We start from the raw sequence: 13,363 nt of genomic DNA on the forward strand, positions 1-13,363 counted from the left end.
AATGGGACCAAGCAGTAAGTACGAGTAATATACATCAAAAAAATAATTTTTAAGATCGGTTGAGTGTCGGTTCTGAGGTAACTAATATTAAAAAGAAACTTACTACAACCGATTAGAGAACCTACTCCTTTTAGAATTTTGAAGTCAAAAAATCCATTGAAGTAACTATAAAGTCCGTGTGAATGACAGCTAACCAATATCATTCTAATATCGGATTGATGTCAGTGCACGTTCGAATTGGCCAGTAAAACTCAGATATCAGTACGATTTATCTGACATTTTATACTCATAATGCATTTTGATATGATATCATCATACTTTGCTTCAGAACCATCAACGCAAGAGAGCATGAAATTGATATTTTACAGCGCCTGTGCCTTGTATTCTCATTGGCAACCCGAGTAAGGGTGAGTCAAATATTTGGGAAAACCAATAAAACGTCAACTCGCCATTCCAAAAAACCTATGCATCCTTGGAGTGCGCTTACACTGGACTGGATGGTCTGAAGGGGACGGCACAAGGTAATATAAAATCGAAATTACTGTATGCCCATCCTTGTCAGTCAAGTATTGCAAGAGCGATAGAGATAGATATAAATGATCGTTCAATTGTGATGTACACGAGAGCGTGGCAGGCGCGGAGAGGCGTGAAGCGTACGTGCAAATAGCTGTACGGTGCTCGAACCATACTTACCTAGGTTAGTAAGTAAAGGTATCCACGGAATTGCAGGTGAGGAACGTGGCGGGAATTTTATTAAACTTCGCTTTCCGAGCTGGAAATTTTTATTTGAATATTTTTATTATGCAGATTTTGCGTTGCTATGTATTTGTCACTCTGATAGTAAGTAAATTATTCGAAGTTAAGAATTTTAAATTTCGAATTGGGCCGTGTATCGAAGTATTAGGTATAATAACATTCATAACTAATAATTTGGTAACTTCTCGAAGCTTTGTTTACTACCGATTCTAAATTAATATTAGTTAAAAAAAAAACTCTTACTTTTTATATAGCGGATATAAAGTATAAGTACGTTGTTGATATCTCAATCAGTATAACTTACCGTAAAAGGAGTCCACCATGACTTAGCAGAAAGAGCCCAAAAATCTATGATAAACCGCTTGATTCGAAGAAAACTTTTTCAAACAGTAACGTCACTTTTGACACTGACATATCCGATCTCGATTCTAATCAGAAAGAAAGATACCTTATATTGTCCCGTGATTGACACTGCACCAATGTTGCTGTCAACTGTTTGAATTGAACTGCCAAAAACTTAACCCCTGATTCATAAAATATAATATAACATTTTCGAACGAACAAAATATACCACTTATAAAGGTTGTCTCTTTCTAACAAACACAAGCATTTAAGATAAAGTTTTCATTCGGATGTTTACTGCATTATTGTTGTGAAATTATTGCTGCGACGTTGATGCCGCTGCTGTCACAGAATAGTACTACCAACCGTACAGAATGCAAACTTCCTACAAAACCGAAGTTTGACAGCGATTCAGGGACGAATCATGCTGTTTCCTTTCTAATGTATGGCACTACCCCTTTCGGCTATTTAGGATTGTCAAAATTCAAGTCATTATCTTATCTGTGGTTGTGCACACAAAGGGACGTCAAGTGCTGCCAACTCTAATAATTGCTTGGCTTGCTTGACATATCCAGTTTACTCTAGGACCACACTAGACCAGAGTTGCCTTGGATAAACGGCACTGGAATGACTTGGAAGAGGCCTATCTATGCCAACAGGCACACCACACTAAGAGACATTTTATAGTATAGACAACTAAATATTTAAATTTATGTACAAGTGTTTCTTATATGGAATAAAGCTTATTTCATAATTGCTTGTAGCAATGCTGAGCCGAACGGAGCCGAGAATGCCCGAAAGGATCAAACTGCGGCGACAGCATGGATCCATTTTTATCACTTGTCACTCTATGCCCGTCACTTTCGCGCTTATGTACCTATTTGTTAGAGCGTGACAGGCATGGTGACAAGTGACAAGTGTTTTGACACTGATAGATCCAATCTGAGCTTCCGGTTCAAGCCGCATCTTTATAGCCTCGTGATTAATTCCTTTGTTATTTGCTCATATACATTGTTAAGAGTGTAATATCGATAGCTTATTATACAGTAAATTAATGTGGTAGAGTGCAGTGAATGGAAAATTAATCTTGAAACGCGTTTAACCACCATTTTGGAGTCAACGGCCGGTAGTCCACGTGCTACTTGTAAAGTCCAGCTATCGCTTTACAAGAGCTGATAAAAGCACTGTACACTATCTTGTATTAACCGTACAATTTTAGTCGTATTTAAAGCTCCTAATACCTTGATACTGGCGAAATAGTCTTGGACTGAAGCCATAATATTTTAAATATACGTAGATTAATATAAATAAAAAATAATATACATAAATGATTGACATTAATTGAGTTGAATTAAAAGAATAAATGAATGAAGATCCGATCCACATCTAATCTAGATCGAATCATATCTTTTAATTCAAATTAGAATAGATAGATAGATAAACCATTTATTCGCTTGCCACAATACACACAACTAAACAAAAAAATAATACAAACAATAGCAACACCAAAATAAAAATTAAATAAAGAACATAAAGCATCAATAAAAGGTAATATGTGCTGTGTGCGTTGCAGCAAAACAAAAGGGTTCTGGCTCAGTAATACGCTCCACTCTTTCGGGTGAATCACTGATACGCCTATGGTTTGTTGGATATCACTGATATCAGACTGCGAGTACGTACTACGTATACAGATGACACTAAAAATTGTGATCAAAAAAAGTACAAGACGTGATTAACCATTAGGAAACGTTAATAAAATTGGCTTAAATTATGACATTATGAAATTATATGAATTAATCTCTTTTCTCAAATGTAAAAGTATACTGTAATCTATCAAACAAAATTTATGTTCTGTTGGATATTATTGTCACCTAATTCTAGTTTTAGTTTTTGTTGGGGTTTTAGTTTTAGTCTTACCAGGCTTCACTGAATATCAGCGTCATGTAGTGTCTCCTAGGACTCACTTCGGGACATTAAGCTGACTGAGGACCTTTTAGCGCAATTCTCTGTTCGTTTAAATATTAATTCATGTATTATGTTCGTTTTTGTTCTAATAAATACTTCTTATACTATCTTATATCTTATGTTATCATTGAAACATCTTAAATCTAATCCTTGTTCAGAAACACCCGCACAATAGAATCACTATAAAGTTAGAGAGTGAACCTTAATTGGGCTGCTACGCGAGACTGCTACGAGCTACGCGTGGGCGTAGCGCCGCTACGCCATAGTACTCGACTGTTGTGACGGCCGATCAGCTGGGCTGGGTAAATACTCCTTTGTTTACGTTTTGCTATTGCAAGTATATTTTACAGTACATATGGTGCTAATTTACGGCATTAGTGTAATAATTGACACATTACGTGACAATGTCGAAAATTTAAAGGGCCAAATATCCGATTTTTTGCACTTGTATCGTAATGTACTGTTACAGTACATATGGGGCTACTTTATAGCACTAGTGCGAGAAGTAGCATATTATGTTACTGTGTCGAACATTTAAAGGGCCATATGTACTGTAAAACGTTGTACGATACATGTGCGAATAGGTAATTCGCAACTCGTGTCGATTTAAAACACTCCCTTCGGTCGTGTTTTAATTTATCGCCACTCGTTTCGAATTTCCTATTTTTCGCACTTGTATCGTAATGTACTATTACAGCACTAGAACTAAAAATGTACTACAAAATTAATAATTAAGTACATTTCCAACTATTTACCACTGAGGCTCTATTCCCGTGCTTCGAAATAGTTTGGCAACAGTCGCTTGTCAGTGGAGAATAGGCTTTAAGTAGGATATTTTTCTTATCTTAGTATTATTATCCAAAAATAGAGGGATGTGTACAGTGTTTAGCGTTCCGTACCAATAAAGTACAAAAGGAACCCTTATGTTGCGAATTTGTCCGTCTGTCCGTTTGTCACATAAACAACGCTAACCGTGACACATTGAAAGGGTATTTTTTATTAACCCTGGAAAATGTATAAAGAGGGTACAAAATTTCAGTCTAGTGACTAAGACAAGTGGGGTATCGTTTGAAAGATCTGAAATCCGATTCTGAAATATTTTATACATATATTTTGATATTGAAAAGAAAAAGATTTATGAAGGACAATGTTAAAAAAATTCCATTCTCCTCTACTTACCTCCACACTTTACCAACGAAATGTTGTGCATTTTTCATAACATTGATAAAATCATAAATATTACAGGAAAAATACAAACAAATCTAGATATCTTATATCTTGATAACTTTTTTTAATTATCAAAAAAGATCTCCAAATTTGTCGATTAAAAGTTTGTGCGTTTGTACGTGACTTAAACGAACTCACTCTTGACCGATTTTTTATTATTATTTCGTTAACGATAAAATTGTTCTGCCAGACTTTGAATAGGCAGCGTCTGGCGATGTGCCGCTGGAAATCCCCCTTCTCAGAAATATTTCTTAACTGTAATTTCTCGGGAAGACAACCATTTCCCAGTAACATTTTCTTTTACTATGGATGGGTGTTTTCTATGTATTTAAGTATTTATATATGTCGTTGTCTAAATCCCTACTATACAAGCCTTATTAAACTTACTGTGGGACTTAGTCAATTTGTGTAATGATGCCCTATAGTATTTATTTTTATTATTTTACTATCGAGTAAATATCGATACACCAGTACCTGTAACTAATCGACTGAACGGTATGTTGTTATTGACAAACACATAAAAATCGTTTACGTATACTACAAAATATTACCGGGATTTGAACGTGGAAGTACCGGGTTTGAATCCCGGTAAGGTTATTTTTTGCGTGTTTATGACGAATATTTGTAACTACCTGAGTTACATATATAAGTATTTATAAATACCTATGTATTGTATATATAATCGTCTAGTACCTGCAATACATGCCGTATTGATCTCACTATGCGACTAGGTCGATTTGTGCCGTGTGACAATAAAAAATAAATAAAATAAAAACAATATTCACAGATACATATATCAATGATATGGAGAGGCCTTTGTCACACGGCATACAGATCAAACCGATGTTTTCTGAAATGGTAATTTATATGTCAAACAATGTGTTTGATAAGATATGTACAATTTTATCATCTAAAATGTAAAATTATCATTGTAAAGGTTTATATTATTATATCAAGTACTTTTACTAAACTTAATTAACACTTTAGCCTGTTAGTAAATCTTTAGCGGATTATGCATGAAGAAGTAACAAACAGACAGATGGACAGACTGACAGAGTTACTTTAGCAATAGTTTAATTAAATTTTAAAAAAATAAAATTTTTCTACACATTTAATTAACTAAGTAAATTATTCGTTAATTTACTAATTTCACAAACGAGTCTAACTAAAAACCTTCTATTAGAGTTTTGTAAAATACGCGCTTACTCTCTTTAATTTGGCGTAAGTACCTTTGAAAACTTAATGTACGAGGCGAAGTATTTATTTAAAGCCTCTTTTCGTGGTAAAAGACAAGCTTTTAGTTGTTAAGTAGCTCGAGGGAGATAGATCTAGCTTTCATCAGTCTGAAGAGCTTTGTGATTCGAATCATCGAATTCATGAAGAGCGTTAAAATTCAGGCACTTTCTTTTAATTCGTTAATAATGGAAAATAGTTTTGTCATCATTTTATTTTGAAATATAACATTCTAAAACTATTATTAGGAGGACCAAGAAGAAGGAGACTTTTTATTTATATTCACTAATCTAACTGACCAAGAGTAGTACGGTGGTCGAACTTTGTATGGAGAAAAAACAAGTGGAATAGATTTTATCTTCACTTGGCTCCCTTTATTATATTATGAAATAGTAATCTATGTGCCAAATTTGAACTCATAGTGGTTGTTATGAATTTGTGATTTGCAATAGGTATCCTCACACAAAAAAAAATGCAAAGTAACCTAAACGTAAAAAAATCGACCGCTATATTTTTAACATACTTATAACTAATATATAAAACATATAAAGAGCCCCTAAAGACATTTACAAAGCAGAATTATTGATGGGTCAATTTATTTTCATACAATTTTGTATGGCAGAATTGTTTCATTTATAGCGACCTCTAAATGATGTTTAATTAAAATTACTCAAAATTTTGCTAGGGATACTTTTTACGTATACTGAAATTAAAAAAAACCCATGTAGAAAAGTAATTTTCATATCTTTATATTTTTTAACCACCCTAATGAGTAGACATTTTTTAGAAAATAAAGAGCACAAATGGGCAATTAACAGTGAGGCTAATTTTAGGTAATTATAACTGGTTCGGATAGTTATCTATTGATATTATTTTTCAGCTATCAAAAGTAGTTCCGGTTGAATAAATGTCACTGTCAGAGTGCCCTCTTTTTCGTATAAAATTGATTGTCATACTTCTACATGTCATAACACGATTGGCATACCGCTACTTCACATAAAAGTCATTATAATAATATTTCGATTCGCCTAAAAATCAGTTTTCATAATATAGTATTCGCAAAATATTCTTTGGCCGTACATAAAGTTCACTAAAGTTGGATTTTCCTAACATCATAGTTCATAATATTTAACACGTAGAACAGGAGTTTCTACTAATATTAAAACTCTAACATTAAAATGACATAGATCATGTCATAATTTTAGGCTAGAGTAGCAACCCTTACAGTATCAAGCTCCAACCAGAAAAATAGGCTAGGTTAAATTAGAACTGTAACCCTCAAAGAAACGATCTGCTAACAGAAAAGTAGATTGGGTTAGAACAGCGACCCTCACACAAACGAACAGCTATCAGAAAAGTGGGTTAAGTTAGGTTAGAACTACGACCCTTACAAAACCGATCTGCTAACAGAAAAGTGGGTTAGGTAAGGTTAGAACTGCGACCCTTATAGAACTGAACTTCTGCCAGAAAAGTACATATTTCTTTTTTTATTATTATTACTTTTCATTAAATATGTACAGCAAACTTTTCACTATATCTATTTATACATTTTAATTGAAACCAGCGTTTAAAGACAGTGTGCAGTAACAGCCCAAAAAGACCGGGGCCTGTGCTAGGGCTAGTTACAATATATGTGACCCAAGTTTAGAGAGCGATCGGATTTTGGATAAATAATTTTCCTATACCTAATATAAAATTTATTCAGACAACGAAAAAAGCTTGATTATTTAATTAAACATGCATTACTGGCTATATTGTTTTTTATTATTTTATTATTTACGTATATAGCATACTGTATACGTATGTATATTGGGTATCAAAATTATGTAAGTAGCTTTGTCAATCAAAAATAAATTAAAAGTAAATATTCGGTAACTTACACATTAGTATTATAAGTTTTAGCATATTACAAATTCGGATGTACGTGTCGCGGAGATCGCGAAGTCTGTTATTGTGGTATGTATCATATCTGTCACTCTTAGCGTAATTTTCACTGGTAACACTGACGATCGAGGTCCGCTAGTGATGTAGGAGACGGGGGAGAAAGATGGCGGGTACAAGTGGAGACAGGCGATCTGAGTGCTGGGAGGTAACAGGTGGTGTGGCGCGTGCAATCGCGTACAGGATACTCTTGGTAAGCGAAACATATCTATATTCTGATATTTATATATATATAATATATGGATATTGCAGTGACCTTGAGTTAACGACTACCCTGAGAAAGAGCTGAGTTGAAGAATTGATTGATATTCTTTGTGTGTAGCTCGAGTTTGAATGTAACAAGTGAGGTGGCTGGTATTTATCGGTTTGAGTTACTGGAGGTTAATTATGGAGGCTGATGGATGAGCTGTAGGGGTTGTTGTGGAGGCTCGTCGGGGACCACATGGTCCCCACCTCAGTACTCATCGCATGAGGAGAGTATACAAGTCTGCGGGATGCACGATGAGTTCTCTTGTGGAGATTCAGTTGTGCCGTGCATCCACCGATAATAGCCACGGGACTTGGGGCCCTTCTAATTTTCCCCGAGAGTGTTGAGGTTACATTCATAACAAAGAGATACGAGATTGAGAGGAGATGGAATTGTGCGCCCATCGAGTGTTGATTCATGGTTGGTGCAGTAGCTATATTATGTTGTGCTTTGTATATGTGTAGATCCATGTAGCGAGGTTATTATTACATCCCCCTGAGAGTAAAACTCCGCTACAGTACGGATTAAGCGCAAAGAAGGATTCGACATAAAAAAATTATAAGATTTAACCCGTAGGATGAATAACTCTAATCTTAGGTGAAACAAGCTTATGCGTATAAATATTAGGATAATCAATTTATTTCCTAAACTTATTATACGAAGTGAAAAAAGGCAAGACAAAGTTATGCGTTCCAATATAGACCCTCAGTGTCAACAATCGAGCAATTAAATCGCTATCTCTCTATGTTTGTTTGTGTGTGTGTTATGTTGTTTGTTTGTTGTTGTGTGTTCTCTGTATGTTTATGTTATTGTTTGTTGTGTTTACTACATGAAAACAAAAGTTAAAATGTAACTACGAACTGACCTCAAAATCCGGAACAATTTACCGTTATTATTTAACATTTTGAACGCCAAGAACATCTAAAGTCGTTGTTACTAGTCGTACCCACAGCGCCAAGGACACTTATAGGTGTTATGGCGGACGCTGTCAAAATAACCTTCACACTTTCGAGTAAGGTTTACATTAGCTCCCTTGCGCCCATGATCTTAGCGGTTGAGTGATGATATAAAGCGTTCAAAGGGTTAGATCATAAGAAAAATCAGGTAACTAAACTACTATTTATTCAATTAGGATCTGATGAATATAAACTTCAAAAAAGGGCTTTGTATAAATAAGTACTTATTTATCTCAAGGTTGTCTAGAAGACGATTTTAACGATATGTATGCCCTATGAACCTGTATTAACCCCTTCACGTGGTCAAAATCAAGTAATCGAAAGTTTGTTCAGTATATCTATCTAACTAGTAAGTATACAGTGTGTATTTTTAATATAACCGCAAATCGAATTGAAGAGTAGGTTTCAGTACCATAAAAGCATTTTTTTTAATAAGTTACGCTTAACTAACATAGTGCATTTTTTGCAGCGGTAATGTATTGCTTTAAGTGAAGTTCAATGGAAATCGCTAATAATATAAACAAAAGTGACGATTTTGTTAGCATTTAACATATAATCTAATATTCCTGCCAAAGTTGTTTTCACTGAAGGATTAGCCTGCAACATTAGACGTTCTATGGAGTCATTGTTTTGCCCCGAGAGATGGCGGACAAACCTGGGTGTGTGGGTGTTTTTTTATGAGGATGGAGATATTATTAATTATCAATTAACTAGTTGAATTATCAATTAACTAGTTGAATATGATGTGAGCTTCTCGTTTAGTGCTCATATAGACGGCACGCGAACTCGCACACGAGCTTAGATACATTCAGGTTGCATCCAATTCAGCCCACCGATCATATACCAATAAAATTCGCATGCTAGTACTTGCACCATCTAAATGAGCCTTTGAGAGTGATTCCAGCTTACATTGTGACATCAAAATGATATTTAAATAATGTCCATCGCCCGTGCGTCCCGCTTGCGCCAATGCGCCATGCACAGACATGCGGACAAGTACGAACGAAATGCACGCACTACTGACATCATTTACATGTCGTAATGTAAGTTCGAATTGGGGTACTCCGTATCGACGCAAAGAGTTAATGATAGAATTGAATGTCTAGACCGTAGTAAAATACAGGATATCCAGTGGTAGATTTCCAAATAAAAAATTTGAGTAAGAAAAATTAATCGTATCAACCAAATGAATGTGGATTTTATTTTTGGTAAATAACACTATCTAAATAATGACCTACGCTACGTACGTACGCATTCCTTATATGCAAAACAAATGTACCTACGCCTTGCGTTACTGAATGAAAAGCCTTTGGTACGATTACGCTTCAATATATCAATCCGTAACACTCACGAAACTATAATATATCCCCCCCCCCCCCGCGACTCCCTCGCTCTTTGCGTTCTAGTTCTAACTATTAGAATTAAAAATCGGAAATATGCTACTGAACACCCTGTAAAATGATCCTTTCGAGGATACAAGATCAATGAAACATTCTAGGGTATATGAGTTTTTTTCTGACGCTATCAAATGTAAAACACGCTGAGTAAAATAAGTAATCATGGACTTCAAACGTTGAAAATATATTCTATTATTACGAAATAAAATGCGTTTGTATGGGACAGCGCCCAATATTTTCAATATCGAAAGTTCACTCTCGGCATGTATTTTCATATTGAGAATCACAGGCTAAGTCAAACGTACACCTGTGCGCTTGTATTTTGCTAAAATATCCTTTTAGAAATATTGCTTGAGGAATATCGTTATCCATTTTAAGGTAAATGACATCAGAACAATTGATTTATTGGCCCGACAGGAGCCTGAAGAGACTCCGTTTTCAATTGATTTCGAGGTTTTTAGGGTTCCGTACCTCAAATGGAAAAAACGTGTCTTATAGGTTCACTTTTTTGTCCATCCGTTACATCGGAAAGACCCTTTATATCGGAAACGCGTGGAGCTATCGAGTTAAAAATCATATACTCATGTCTACAGTCCCTTGAAACCGCAAACAAATCAAACTTCTTAGTTAACGTTAAAAGAAATTTATGACCGTTAATGCCGCAATGTGTATGCCGCAATAAAGGTATGACAGACAGACCCTGGATTCGTCATGTCTATGACGAATCCATAAGGGTTCCGTTTTTTGCCATTTGGCTACGGAACCCTAAAAACGTTTTTTTTTGTATTAACTCTTTCGGTTTGGCTCATGGTTGACTATATTTGTTTAAAAACGTACAGCCGCTAAATCTGTCATCTGAAATATGGCCGCCCACTCGAAGCCTCGTGAAGATACAAAACATGTGTCAAGTTTTGTACCTTTGTTGCTGGTTTATTATATTTATTTTATTTTCGAGGTGAAAGGGTGCTAGCATTGATTGTATGCAAAAAATAGGATAACGGGTTATCACTTAATGACTAGCATATTTTTAGTTCGCCAATTAACTAAGCAATATGTTGGTAGGTAATAATTGCAATCGTCGAATTTAAGTCTACCCTAACAAAAAAAAATATTACACTTAAAATCGACTAAATAACAGTTTGTACTCTAATTCTCGAATAAATAAGCAAAATATTCACTGTCGAAAACTTTGCACTCACATTTTATTTAGCAGAGTAATGTGGGACTAAAAGGTCTACTTAACCTTACTCCGAAATCAAAAGTGTGTTTAAATTGAGGTGTTCGTACTATAAATAATCACATACGTATTGTATTATGCATATGGATTTAGTGTGATTGAACGTGATAACTTGGCTGAAAAAAGCCAAAATGCTTCAAAACTTTAAACTCAAACCCCGATATGAGCCGTTGAATCCGACGGCATATTCTGTGTACTATTTCACTAATAAACGAAAGCAATGCATTGAAGTGGTGTGCTCATTAAACTCATTCTATCGTTGAAAAATTGCAATATTTTAAATCCCCGCATTCCAGTTAATCTGTAAAAACGTCGAAATGTAGCAAAAGAAACATTAAACTCAAAACTCGATATGAAGTAGTCGCAGGTCGGGAGGCGCGGGCCGCGGTGCGGGGCGGCAGACGGCCGCCCACGCTCGACGGCGCGGACGTGTCACGCCTGGTGCGCACAGCTCACAGCGCGGCCGGGCCGCGCGCCCGGCGCCTCTCGCGAGTGCCTCCTGGCACGAAAACTCTCCGATCAAGCTATGAGGTAAGTCGAGCTTCTAACAAACTACCCTGCTAATTTAAAGCCCCTTTTATGGGCTGTATGTCGCGAACGCGAACTGTGCTTACAGATGCTTTTAAAAATAAATTTGATAGAAGACCTCTATACTTGTCGTATGTTTAGAAGTATAAACTTACGTAGGTGCATAATTTGATCTCCCATGGAAATAACGGCAATGCATATTAAATAAAGTTTTAAAATTATATTCATATTCAAACCTTTGCTACTTTTATATAATTAAATAACACAGACTTAGTATGGAAAGGGTCTTGAATAATGTAATTATTTTTCTTTCACTAGACGAAGAAGTATCATCGCCTTTTAACATTTTTAAATTGAGTATAAGTAGGTAAGAAGTGTGCAAGCTTACCAATGTTAATAATTCGTATGTCTGAGAACAATAATTATATTATAAAGATAACGTAGCTCGCCGAATAATATTTGTTTAATATTAAAGTTAAATTTAATTTTTGTTATGTACATTTTTGTTGGCTACGGTCAAATTAATATCCAAAATAATCTTTCGTCATTATTATAGGTAGTCAAAAAATAGTTTAAAATGATAATAATTGGGAAACTTTTTATTTTACTGTCTATTTTAAATACCGTAACTGTACGATACAAGTTTTTTTTTTCAGTAAATTCAAACACTTCTCGACAATACTAAAGTTACATGATTTTTATGTTCATGTTTATTTACTTACTTTTATGGGTTTTTTTTAAAGGATTTAAAGATTTTTTTTTAATATTTAGCCGCGCTACTGAGGTGTACAGTACTCGATTTTACACCTCAGTAAAAGTCAAGAGGCCAATTTGAACTTAAATAAGGATATCCGAATGACTTCTTTTTGATGTCAACATGTACGTTAAAATTCACCTCCAATACATATAATACAATAAGGTAGACAACGAAGATATTATTGCTAGGTATAATCGCTTCCAGGCAACTTTTACGCATCTAAAGTATATAGGTATCTTAGATAGCGCATTCTATAATCCGGCAGTTTGCACAGCCGAACGTTGGATTATTTTCAATAAAAATCCCGGATCACTTTGTTTGGCATAATTATTGAAAGTCATAATGTAATGATAGTCATATTATCATTAGTCATAACTCAGAAACCGTTAACTTTTCAGGAATTTCCTAAGGTTCTCCTATAGATTGGTTTGGTTAGGTTAAGTTTGTTTTATGGCAATCCTGAAAAGTTACGCGTTTCTGAGAAAAACCAAATTATGGCTAACGAACATGCGGACAAACAATACATTATGACTTAAAACTTTATGGGAAACCCACAAACCGGCAAAGGGGGAAAAAATCGGGTGCCGGATTAGGCGGGTCCACACAGAGCGAACATACGCGTGAGGCAATTTCCCCGCGCACAAACTGGCCAGTGTATCGGCGCGATCAGACGAGAAAAACGCGCGCGCCACTTCGGCCGAGGCACGTCTACACTGGCCGTTTTGTGCGCGAGGAAATTGCCACGCGCATATGCTTGCTCTGTGTGAACCCACCTAT

At 35.4% G+C, this 13,363-nt stretch overlaps 1 protein-coding gene across 1 annotated transcript in view; it reads left to right on the forward strand.

Moving 5' to 3' along the window:
* The first annotated feature begins 11,170 nt into the window (after nt 1-11,170).
* LOC133519226 (atrial natriuretic peptide-converting enzyme) overlaps nt 11,171-13,363 on the forward strand; it is a 186,848-nt gene continuing 184,655 nt past the window's right edge. Inside the window, exon 1 of the mRNA XM_061853215.1 lies at nt 11,171-11,832. The gene's annotated coding sequence lies outside the window, so the exon portion shown is untranslated. The remainder of the gene's footprint in view (nt 11,833-13,363) is intronic.

The sequence above is a fragment of the Cydia pomonella genome, chromosome 6 (genome assembly GCF_033807575.1).
Source record: "Cydia pomonella isolate Wapato2018A chromosome 6, ilCydPomo1, whole genome shotgun sequence".
NCBI classification, from domain to species: domain Eukaryota; kingdom Metazoa; phylum Arthropoda; class Insecta; order Lepidoptera; family Tortricidae; genus Cydia; species Cydia pomonella.